At 39.0% G+C, this 13,110-nt stretch overlaps 1 non-coding gene across 1 annotated transcript; it reads right to left on the bottom strand.

Annotated features, from left to right (window-relative positions):
• Positions 1-12,966: 12,966 nt before the first annotated feature.
• On the bottom strand, positions 12,967-13,110 carry LOC123937726. The gene has a single exon (XR_006817528.1). It is a non-coding gene; the product is annotated as a U4 spliceosomal RNA (small nuclear RNA).

The following is a 13,110-nucleotide window of genomic DNA, read 5'->3' as shown; positions in this document are numbered from 1 at the left end:
TAATCCTTTTTTTTTTTTAAAGATATTTATTTATTTATTTGACAGAGAGAGAAGGAGCAGGGGGAGTGGAAAAGGGAGAAACAGGCTTCCCGCTGAGTAGAGAGCCTGATGAGGGGCTCAATTCCCGGACCCTGGGATCATGACCTGTGCTGAAGGCAGATGCACAAAGACTGAGCCACCCAGGCGCCCCTAATAAACTTTAATTCTTAAAAGAAAAAAAACAAAAACAAAATGCAGATATTCACCAAGTACCACTCTGTGGAAGACTTTTACCACATGATGGTATAATATGAGGAATTTCCTTAGAATCATTAAATAGGAATCCAAAAATTTGAAGTTGTGTTTGATTCAGAGGTGAAATCCTGAGTAGTGTCAAGTTGTAAAACCAAATTATAACACTAGGTGGCATGAGATGCAAGTTGAAAATAGTTTATCAGGTATAATGTGTAATAGCTGATCTATACCTATACCCTAGCTTACTTTCCTATGTAGGTATATTAATCTGGGAAACACTCACTGGGGAGAATGTGAATTTTGATCTTTACTTAGGAAATACATATAATAAAACATTAAGCTCTTAGTTTAAGAAAAAAATAGTTTAAAAAGAGCAATAATTTTTTAAGTCAATCAGGGAAAGACTATTATATGATCTCTCGGCTATGATGAATTTGAGAGGCAGGGCAGGGGGCCGTGGCGGGTAGGGAGGGAAAAAATGAAACAAGATGGGAGCGGGAGGGAGATAAACCATAAGAGACTCTTAATCCCACAAAACAAACTGAGGGTTGCTGGGGGGTGGAGGGGGTAGGGATAGGGTGGCTGGGTTATGGACATTGGGGAAGGTATGTGCTATGGTGAGTGCTGGGAAGTATGTAAACCTGGTGATTCACAGACCTGTAACCCTGGGGCAAATAATACATTATATGTTAATTTAAAAAAACAATAATTTTTATTAATTGAAATGATTAGATACTGAGTTAAAAAATTAGTGGAGGGGCATCTGGGTGTCTCCGTAGGTTAAGTGTCTGCCTTCAGCTCAGGGCATGATTTTAGGGTTCTGGGATCAAACTTGGGGTCCCTATTCAGCACAGGGAGTCTGCTTCTGTTTCTGCCCTCAGTCCCGGTGCTCTCTCTCAAATAAATACATAAATAAATCTTTTTTAAAAAGCTAGGAAGTATTAAGGGATAAATAAATTTAGCCCCAGGCAAAACTGCAGAGTGGTGAACTAATTCCTGTCTTTGGTATTCTGCGGGAATCAAAATAAATGGTTCTCTACTTTCCCATTTGCTTTTGGGAAGTCCCTTCTCCCAGCTGCTGCTCTTCTTGCTATCCCCAGCTGCTCCAGGTTCACCACCGTGAGCACTCAGCAAACTCATTTTACTGATGCAGTCATCAAAACGTGCCTATTCTATGTCTCATTCTCTTGGAGTCAGAAGCTTGAGTTCTTTCCCTACACTGGCTGGTCAAGAAAACGAACCATGCCCGTTTATGAACAGAGACCTAGTTCGGCTTTGTTTCATTCTCTTTGGTGAAGTGCATTTTCACACAGGTTCTATTGCTCAAGATCTGAGCAGGAAATACAAGGTATATGCAGTGGGGAAGGTGGAGAGAACATTCACTGGGGGCAGGGAACCCCCTTGGGACTATTAACAAGGGGGAGACTATTACCACCCCTTGCCGTGGGGCTTCGTGGCAGGTGCTTCCCATGAAGAACTGCGGACGTAAGTAGAATGAAGTCACTATAAATTTAAAGCTCCAGGCAGCTCAAGGTGGTGGTGGTGTATATGTTTCAGTTAAGAGATGAACTGAGGCATGTTAAAGTTTTTAAGTGCTTATTTGAGCAAAAATTGATTTAAATCAGACAGCGTACAATATAGCCAATAGAGAGAAACTCCGAGGAGCTTTACAAAGTGTAAGACTTGTAGGCAGAAGGCAGCAGGAGCAGGTTATACTCGACAAAAACCGGGTCGATTATTGCAAGGTTACTTTCCTTTAGGGGATGGCAAGGATCTGTCTGGCAGATTACCTGCCTGGTGCTGATCAGGTGATTCCTGAAGGACCGGTTTAAAATGCCATTTCCAGAAGAGCCAAAACCGTAATTAAGTCTTAGTATGGTGATGTGGGGCTTAACATAAACAATTCTGTTTTGGGTCTTTTTTTTTTTTTAATAATTCCATACCTTTGATTGGACTCAGTCTGAGACCTGATAAAAACCCAAGGTCTTAGCTCTATTCTCAGCTACCACTCTGAAGTTCTTGCAGTTTCTGCTAAATCTGTGTCACTGCCAGGTCACACTGTTGGGTTCACATTCTTTAAGCTGGTCATTCTCTTTGTTCCTTTTATGATGTTCTATTCTTGGGGAGGTCATGTGTTTGGTGGTTAGCAGCTGTGAACGTGCATTTGACTCTTTTGAGAGAATACAGTGCACCAGGGAGACCACTATGTTTATTATGGGCAGGATCATTCCCAGTGTGTGGAGCGCACTTTACAGCCATGGTCCCCAAGACCCAAACCAATCAGACTCAAATAAATCAAAGAAAAACCTTTTGAAGGAGTCACTTTCTTAGGCCAACTGGCTTGGTCATTGATCTTTTGGAGCTGGGTATCAACTTCCCCAGAAATGTTTATCTAAGTGCAGTAAATGCTCTTGGTCACAGCAGACATCTCCTTGTTTAGCTAAGAGACAATTAAGGGCTATCCTATTATCATGAACAACTTTGTCCGGAGTGTGGGGATTTTTGTTGGGCTGCCCTTTCTTCAGCAGCAGATTCTGCAACATCTTTGAGTTCCTGATCATTTAGCCTCATTTGTACTTACCCTAGCCAGGCAGTACAGTTCTGAAAAAGAAAAAAAAAAAAAAAAAGAGGGGGGGATTTTTGATCATAAATGTCTCCTGGCCATTCCCATTTGGATTTGTGGTTCACTACTGAAAAGGAGATGGAGGCCTGTAAAATGTTAAGGGGCTGTAGACCACACAGTGGTTTTACTTCGACTACCCTTGCCTTGTGTTCCTTTCATTGTATAGATCATGGATGCCAAGTTTCTCAGGTTTGGGATTGTTAACTACGGATAAGGAAATGGACCCATGGGGTTAGAGATCGTGACATGGTAGAGATGGGCCCGAGTTTGTTCTGGAGAAATGGAAGTATTGGAAATCAGGGAGAAGTTTGTGATGGGCAGGACTACTGGATCACCAGCACTGTGGCAAATCCAACGTTGTCTTGAAGTTGGATTATCCCGTTTTGCAAATGGCCCAAGATACAAGAACAGTGGCATTCTCTTCCCAGGCCAGAGCAAGGAAAAGGTAGACAACAGAATCATAATGATCTTCCTGTATAAGAATTGGGAAAAGGGTGGTCAGAGGGGAAAGGAGTACTAGGAAGAGATGTTCTTGTTCCACATCTTGGGAGGAAGAATTCTGCATCAAGGTCAGTTGTTCCTCTTCCTGTTGAGTTTGATTTCGAGGTCTTCAGCATTTGCGCGAGACCAGATGTCAAGTGGAGCCTCCTTCAGTAGTGAAATATTTTGTTAAAGATCGTATTTATTTATTTTGACAGAGAGAGATAGAGAGAGAGGGCACAAGCAGGGGGAGTGGCTGGCAGAGGGAGAAGCAGGCTCCCCGCTGAGCAAGAAGCCAGATGTGGGACTTGATCTGAGGACCCTGGGGATCATGACCTGAGCAGAGGGCAGACGCTTCACGGACTGAGCCACCCAGGCATCCCCAGTAGTGAAATATTGACCCGACTTTTGACACCTTGTAATTTAGCAGCATTGTCAGTGGTCAGGAGTCCTTGGTAGGGTCCTTTCTATGAATGTCACTTAAAAAACAGTATCAGAGTAAAACAGGAACTATAAATGACAAAAGATTTTAAAATGCCCAGGGTTAAAGATCTAACAAGAGTTCATTAAAAGGGAATTGACAAGGAAATTTGATTATTTCTGTGATATATAATATTTTAAGATAATACCTGTAATATTACTGTTAACATTATATCAGGGCATATCAGATTTTTAGGAATTTCATACAATTTTTTAGAATATTCATTATCAATAACATGCACCCATAAAACAACAAAACAAAACCTTTCACAACCTCTTATCAAGAGCAGCCCAATAATAAAAAAAAAAAAAAACTGTCTTTCTAACAGAGAGAAAACCAAATCCTAATTTTGCACTAGTGTACTTTTGATATTAAAAACTCATTTTAAAACTTAACTAAGTCCATTCTAATCTTAGCCAGCTTGACTACACGCAAAATTTTTTTCCCAACAAAATTTCTACAACTATTTATATCCATTCAGATTTGTTGTAGTTTTTCTTTTTTTTCTCATTCTAGAACAGTCATTCATTTTACTATCTTTACCTACTTTTCATACACATTTTTGCCTTTCACACTTATTTCTAAGTAGTCCTAATTACATATGTGAATTACAATTCCTTACACTTAGAATCCCTTATTTTTAGTGAAAACTAAAAAATAAGCAATTGTGGAGGTCTGTTACACTAGCATTCTCTGGATTGGTGTATTTATAAATACATTTCATAATTTCTAGAATTATATTCTTTCTCAAGTTACTCAGTGTAGCACAAGATATGTTAAATCATTGACCCAAATATCTTTAGCTCCTTTGTAATGAGAAACCAAAAGAATATAAATTTGTATTCAATAATTAATGCTTCAGTACTTTATCTTATTTGGAAATGATCTAGATATTCCATAAATATCCATCATTTAACTTATCTCAGTATAACTTTACAGTTTCAAGTTACCAAAAAAATTCTGGAAACTTTTTAAGTTGATATACCATAAAACATAATTATCATTGGAAAGTTCATTTATAAACTTTTATCTTAATTTCTATTTAATTCACTTGTTCTTAACAATTCTGTTTAGATTAGTCATGAAAATTTTATGAGACATTTAATAGCTAACCATTATTTTAAATTATCTCTCTTGTTGACAAAATCTGTAACAGAGATAATGAGCTTATTTGACTTTTAGTAAACCTAGGTAGGAAAAAATTTATTATTAATGCTAATAACATGCCTGTTTTAGTTAAACTAATGAAGTTAAACTAGCTTTTTAATTTTTTTAAATTGAAAATTATCCTCAATCAAATGAAATTGGAAAATATTTTGGTTAATTTCAATATTTCTGAGAATATACTTGATTTATATAAATACCTGTTTGTATTTAAGCCAAGTAAATAGAGGTCCTTACAAATCAATTTTGACAATAAAATCTGGAGGCAGAAAAAAAATCATGTTTATAACATACATACATGTGTGAACATACAGACAAATACAAACAGATATAGCTTTTATTTTAAAATTTTAGCCATGAGACAGCTTCAATAATGCAATACTCTTTTTTTTGGGTAAAAGAACAGTTGGATTCAAATTGTGTTTCTGGCAGATGGAATAAGTTAAATTTACTCCCTCAGATGACAGATGGCTAAAGATTTTTACTAGTATTTGTGCAAGAGATTTTTAAGACTTTTTATAGCCCTCATTGTTAAAACAACCTTACTTTTTCTTTTTTCTCCTTCTGATAAGAATTACCTGGGTTTCTAGGAAAACCAATAGAGTGCTTCCATCTCAAAAAGCACAGAGAAAGAAGCAAGTTCCACCAAGATGATTTTTGTTCCCTAAGTCTAGAGTTTTTACAGTATCTTTGGGCCTTTTCAAATGAAGAGGGGGGGTTTGAGATTGGTGAATAGGACAGGTGGGCTTTGAGTTTTTTCTGGAGTCACATTTCTGTTCCTATAAAGACTAGATTTGTTAAGACAAGTACAGTTATTTTTAGTTCCTCAAAGAACTGGATTGCCAACGGAAGGATCTCCAGAGGCTGACCCACGACCCATCCAACTATATTATCTTCAGTTTGCTTCTTTATATTAATGGAGAAGTGAGAGATCCTATGTTCTAGATTTAGAGTTGCTTGTCTTGGAATGTTTTGATAAATCCTTCCACAAGGGTTTCAGAATGTTTCCCGCTGGGTATACAGTTTCATTTTAGTTTAGGGGAAAAGTTCTAAAATAAATTCCCATTAGGCTCTGAATATCAGCTTCCAATTTGGCCAACTGTGACCATAGAGTTACTTTACCTAAAAAACAAAAACAGAAAATTTTTTTCAAGTGTCTTGGTCAGGCTTCCACTAACAATAGTGAATACTTCTGGCAGCAATGGAACAAGACCCCTAGGACTCAAGAGGCATCCCCAAAGAGGGTGCAAAAGATACTCCCCTCGCAAGAACCAGAGCCACTCCCAGAGATAACCAAAGAAGGACAGACTGAGACAATTGCCCTGAGAGCAGGCAACGGTGGTAGGACACTAGGAGCAAATGGAGTACGTTTCTGTCCAGCCAAATGGGGTGAACCTGCATTTCTATTTAACTATGTTTTGGGGCCCCAACCTGAGGGTTGCCAAGCCAAGATCTTCACACACAACATGAGACAAATAAGAAGGCAATAACAGGCCCTGGGAGAGTAAGGATCAGCAACCAATGGGTAGCCAAAAGCAAATTTACAAGTCACAGTTCAAAGAATTCTTACAAATGTTTCTTGACCTGCCAGTGTGAATTGCAAAATGCAAAATGCATTTTGGAAAAATGCAAAATTTTACTTTCCCCTCTCAACCAGGCCCTACAGACAGAGATCTGGGAGAGCTAAATTGGGTAAGAATTCTCACCCCTTTCTGGCTTTTGCTGGTTTTCCCAGGATCCTGTCTGTAGGCTCTGGAGCCAGTGGGGTCCTCTAGCAGATCTCATGCTGGTCAAGGGAAGCTAGAGAAGGGGGGATGTAATTTCCCCTCTACATGGTGAGTGCTTGGCTGAGACCCCTTTTTCTTTAGGACTCCTCATAAATGGATAAGCTTATCTAGGTTAAAAGTTCTCCAAGGTGGTCATTGTAATTCAAGATTATCTATGATAAGATTAACCTGCTTATCCAGCCTTAAACTTTTTTTTTTTTTTTTAATTCACCTGAGGCCTTACACTGCCAGCTTAAATGAGACCTAGTCCCACCTCAGACTCAGTACAGTTTCTAAGTCAGACCCAATTGGACCCTGGGCCTAGTCCAGGTGGAAGCCAGACCCACTCTGACTCAGGCCAGTTTCTGGACCGAGTCAGAAAAAAGAAATGGTCAAATAAAGTCTGAAAGCTCATAACACAAAAGCTGCAGAGCTTGACTCTGAAAGGGACTTGCCCACCACCTCCAGAGACAGTGAGAAAGCTGGGAGCTCAAGAAGTTCACCACGTACCTTCCTTTGAGGGTTCCTTCTTCTGACACAAGAACCATTAAAAGATAAACTGAGGCCTGCCTCAGATTTAGATTTTTTTTTTTTTTTTTTTTAAAGATTTTATTTATTTATTTTAACAGAGAGAGATCACAAGTAGACAGAGAGGCAGGCAGAGAGAGAGAGAGGGAAGCAGGCTCGCTGCTGAGCAGAGAGCCCGATGCGGGACTCGATCCCAGGACCCTGAGATCATGACCTGAGCCGAAGGCAGCGGCTTAACCCACTGAGCCACCCAGGCGCCCCTCAGATTTAGATTTTATATCTCAAGCTTGCTCAGGTGACAGAGCTGTTTGTGCTCCCTGATAGGTTAGTTCATTTTTTTCTTTCCATGCAAAATGGTCTGGCACTTTCCTCTGAGGAGAAGAACCTGGGCCACGAGAGGGGCTGAAGTGAGGAGGAACTTGGCCAGGACATCTCCCAGGCTTGATTTGGAAGTTTCCACAAAGGATTGAGCCCAAGCACAGTTCAATAGTCTGCATAGAGTAGACAGTTCTGCTACACTGGGTCTTAAGTAAAAATTAAAACAGAAAATACGTTTTCTTTTTCCCTAGTCCAGATTGTTCTGTGAGAAAAGATTAACATGTCCCAGAGACTCTGGTAGCAAAGATTTAGAAATGCTTTACCTCTCCAGACTGCTCACTAGTTTACTGAGGAGAAATTTTACAAATAATTAGAATTTTGGTCACCTAACTGAGACCCTCAAATTCTCCTGGTATTTAGCACCAGGTCACTAAGCATCTGGGGCAAAACTAGACTATCCTTCATGCTGTATTTTTTACTTTAAACAATCTCCAGGAAATTTATGTAAGCCCATTGTCCTGGCTGCCAAATATATATAAATGATCCTCAGTTGAAACATTCTTGTCCCATTCAAACCCAACTGCTTCATAAACCGCTTTTCTGATCTCCTTTTCAGGTAATGCCACTGCAGTCTACTTGTGAGCGATCCCGCCTGCCACCTTCTCCCTACTGCTCAGTAAGTCATCCATTTTTACGTACTTCTTCAACACTGCTGAACAGTCTCTCCTCTCCGTACTGTTTGCCACTGCCCTAGGTTGGATCATTTCCCCACACGGTCATGTGCTCTGGTCATGTTGAATTCCTTGCTTTTCTTCAGACAAGCCATGGTACTTGCCTTCGTTAGTCAGCTTGTGTCAGTCCCTCTGTGGTGGGAAGCCATGACTGACTTCCCCAGTAAACTCAGTACTCCTTTCTCTTTGGTATTTTGTACATATTTCCAATATGTTATAGCAATTCCTATTGCCACTGTATGTGCTTCTTTCTATACTCGTGTCCTCAGAATCTTGAAACTCTTTGAGAGTTGGAATTTTGTCCATTTTTTCCCCCCAGAATTTTGTATTCTTTTTTTTTAAGATTTTATTAATTTATTTGACAGACAGAGATCACAAGTAGGCAGAGAGGCAGGCAGAGAGAGGAGGAAGCAGACTCCCCGCTGAGCAGAGAGCCAGATGTGGGGCTCGATCCCAGGACCCTGGGATCACGACCTGAGCCGAAGGCAGAGGCTTTAACCCACTGAGCCACCCAGGTGCCCCTGTCCATTTTTCTTTTAAGATTTTATGTATTTATTTGAGAGAGAGCACGAGCAGTGGGAGAAGGAGAGAGAGAAGCAGGCTCCCCATGACCAGGAATCCTGATGTGGGGTTCGATCCCAGCGTCCTGGGATTGTGACCTGAGCTGAAGGCACACGCTTAAGTGACTGAGACACCCAGGTGTTTCGGGACTTTGTCTTAATAGCTCAGTATCTCTAAATAATCAAAGTCATCATTGAATAAATGTGAATTACTAAATAAATGATTGTGTATGTATAGGACCATCCCTTTGATATGGAAACTGAACACTCATATTCCATTGGTGAGAGCTATGTAAATGGTCTTGCTTAAGGGGAGGATAAGAGATATAGCCTAACTTCAGTCCCATGTTTGGTGACTAGCTGGCTTGTCTGCCCTAAGAAACTGTGTTCTTAGAAGGATACATATTTGGAAATGTTTTAAATGAAAAATTTTATTGTTATAGTGAATCCTGATCATTCTTTTGGCCTTCACACCTATTTTTGTGTGGTTTTTATCTGCTATATATTTTTATTAATATAAACTTTGTATCTTTGTATTATCTTTGTATCATATAGATGTTCTTGTAAGTAGTCTATTGCTGAATACTTTTTATAAATCTAATAGGATAATATTTCTTTATTGGTAAATTTAAATATTTAAATTTGAATTTTATACTTAATGCAGTTTATGACATGTTTGGGTTTAGTTCCTCCATCTTATTTTACAGTTTTTATTTTGTCCATATATATGATTTTTTCCACTTTTGTACCTTATTTTGAGGAGGTAAAGGTTTTTAAGATTCCACTTCCCTGGGGTGCCTCGGTGGCACAGTCGTTTGAGCAACTGATTCTTGGTTTCGTCTCACATCATGATCTCAGAGTCATGACCTCAGAGTTGCGAGATCAAGAATGGCACTGGGCTTCTCACTCAGCAGGGAATCTGCTTGAGATTCTCTCTCTCCCTCTTCCTCTGCCCTTCCCACTTGTGCTCTCTCTCCCTCTCTCTCTCTAACAAATAAATAAATCTTAAAAAAAGATTCCTCTTTCCCTTCATCTATAGTATGTACATCATCACTTTTCTAGCCAACAAACTGTTTTCCAAAACGGCTTTACCATTTGTACTCCTATCAGTGGTACATGAAAATTTTCTTTGCTTTCCATCCTCACCAACACTTGGTATTGTTTGGCTTCTACTATTTGGCTTCTATTTCTACTGTTTGGCTTCTACTACTGGGAGGGTTGCAAAGGTAACAGTTCTTTGTATCTTCTCTGTACCAGTTCTTTGTCAATTATATGTCATTTTCCACTTTGTCACTCATTTCCTTCTCTAAGATGTCTTCTGATGAAGAGTTAATTTTAATGTAGTTAAATTTATCATTTTTTCCTTATGGTTAGTGATTTTTACATATCAAATGTCTTCTTTGCCTTCCCTGAAATCTTGAAGGTATTTTCCTATATTCTCTTACGAAAGCTTTATGGTTTGCTCTTCTCATAGGTCTTTAATTTACTTTGAAGGGACATTATTCTGTGGCAGGAGGCAGAGCTTTTTTAAAAATGAAGTTAACTGGGGTTCCTGGGTGGCTCAGTTGGTTAAGTGTCTGACTCGTGATTTCAGCTTGGCTCATGATCTCAGGGTCATGATCTCAGGGTCATGAGATCAAGCCCCACATCGGGCTCCTTGCTCAATGGGGAGTCTGCTTGAGGTTCTCTCTCTCTCTCTCTCTCTCTCTCCCCCTCACCCATCCCCCAGCTCGTGTGCTTGCTCTCTCTAAAATAAATTAAGTCTTTAAAAAAAAAGATGAAAATACTCAATTACCCTAGATCATCTATTTACAATCTATAACAACTCCCCCTTTCCCTTCATTTGTAATAATTCCTCTGTCATGTATCACATATTCATATATGTGTGTATTATTTCTGGCCACTCTTTTCTGTTCCATTGATCTGGTTGTCTATCCTCGAAGCATGACTAAACAGTCATACTTATTCTAGCTTTATAGTAAGTGTTGCTGTCTTGTGGCGAGTTTTCTGTCTGATCCATCCACTGTAGCCTTAAGCTGGAAGACTCTAGTTTCCAGGAGCCAGCACGTGCCTTCAGGCAGGAGTCATTTGAGTACCAGTGTATCACACTGACTCCTGCTTCTTCTTCATTCTGTGGCCCCTGAGGACTTCTTTTACTTTTCGTATTTTTAGCTATTTATTAAAGAGTCTTTATTCTTTATTGCAAGCCATCTCACGTTAGTGTTTTGTCTGGAAGGATTTTTCAGGATAGCTCGTCCTCTGTATTGCCAGAGGCCAAAGCCTCCTCCATCTGTCAAGGAGAAACAATGTGCTTTAAAGATTTTCAGATTTGGGAAGAAAATATTACTCTAAAATTTTGGGGACATACGAGCAGGGAGAGGAAGATGGAAAAGAAAAGTTTAGTTTTTATGACTTACATCATCGTTATGCAATCAGTTTTATTCTGAGGTCTTGATAGGCTTTGTCAATTAAAATATTACATCTAGCAAGGAATATTTTCAGAGATATAGACCACCATTTTTTTCGTATAATAGTAAATTCTTAGTTCTTAGTTGACCAACTGATGGTAGTATCCCAGAAGACAACTTTTTCAAAACAAACATTTATATAATCCTTATCATGTGCCAGACACTATTTTAAGAGGTTTAAGATATTAGCTCATTTAATACTTCCACAACTTGATGAAGTAGGTAGTGTTATCTCAGGTTGATTAACTGAGACATGGAATCATTGATTAAGTTGCCTAATGTCAGCAGCTGGTAAGTGGTGGAGGAGGAATTTGAATCCAGACAGCCTGGCTCCAGAGTCAGTTTTTTTTCACCAAAAGACCATGAATAGTTCAGCTTGTGTTTCTCTGGAGTTTGTTGTCTCCCAAATGATCAAAACCTTAATGATAAAACATGATAGTCAACTCTGAGGGGAGAAATGAGAAATCATAATATATTTGGTATCATTTGTTATAATTTGGCAGTGAGATCTCAAATGTATGCCCAATCCAGAAGTAGAGTATAGCATGCTCACATGACATTTTCTTTAGTTGATATTTCTGAGTACGGATTATGTGGTAAGTATTTTGCTACATGCAGCGGGAAAAAATACGAGTTAGACATGCTCTCCTTTCTCTAATTCTCACTTCTGGAGTCTAGCACAAAGTTTCCCAGAATGGTAGACGTGGGTTCCGTTGAACAGACGTACATCTCTGGAGGAAATTTCTTAGGTAAACAGTTTGGGGCAGAAAATGTAAGTGTAAAAGAGAATTATATATAAAAGAAAGCAAGGAGGGAGAGGGATTGTTTTGACCACTTGCTGATTTATTCCTATTTTACCTATACTGGTGGCCTATTTCTATTTTCTGGGGCAGTATCAAAGGATTTCTTTTTCCTCTGCTCTGGACACTGCAGATAAGATGTGGATGTGATAGACACATTTGAACATGTTAGTTTCTGGGAAATTGGTGAGGAAAGAAAAAGGAAGTGGCACATCTCAGAGTTCACTAATTGTTATTTTTCCTGGAATGTGAAATAGGGAAAGAAAAAAATGTAGAGCGTTGTAAGGTAATAAGGCAAAGGATTATCTGCAGTGTAAACGTGGCTGCTCTGTCCCCTCATTCCAGTTGTATAATCATTTTGTAGGTGACTTGAACAATTGGTGCTTGGGCATTTTTTCTACGACCCAATCTCAGAATTATCAAATAAAAGAAAAACCAAAATGGAGTCAATCAAAGTAGCGAAAACCAAAGCTGATTAAAAAAAAAGTATAGGTTCTCTGAGTTTTTAGGTTATTGTTTAGTTGAAAGTTTTGTCTTTTATGTGCTTTGTGAATACTTGCAAGTCATGTAAATACTTCCAGAAAATTCCACAAAAATATGCTCTTCATAAACAGCTGACTCAACCAGTCCACAATAGGTAATACATGTTCTTGGGTTCCTCTTTCAGTGGCAGGAATAATTAATTCTATACTACTCTTTCCATTCATCTCTTTTCACCTGGCTTCCTTTCCTTTTGTGACAAATACCATGTAGAAGGCCATTAAGTGGTATTTTGGTGAGATAAAACATTCATGTAAATTGATTTAATTAGGAAAACACATTTACTCTATTGATTCTTGTACTAAAGAATGTGTTTGTCAGGGCACTTTTGTACATCATATTGGAAGAGTTTTTAATTAACAGTAATCACATCTTAGGTAAACCTCATTGGCTATGATACTGCCACTGCACAAAGCT

Source organism: Meles meles, chromosome 2 (genome assembly GCF_922984935.1).
Source record: "Meles meles chromosome 2, mMelMel3.1 paternal haplotype, whole genome shotgun sequence".
NCBI classification, from domain to species: Eukaryota; Metazoa; Chordata; class Mammalia; order Carnivora; family Mustelidae; genus Meles; species Meles meles.
The sequence above is the reverse complement of the archived record's forward strand: the minus strand, read 5'-3'. Positions and strand labels throughout refer to the sequence as shown.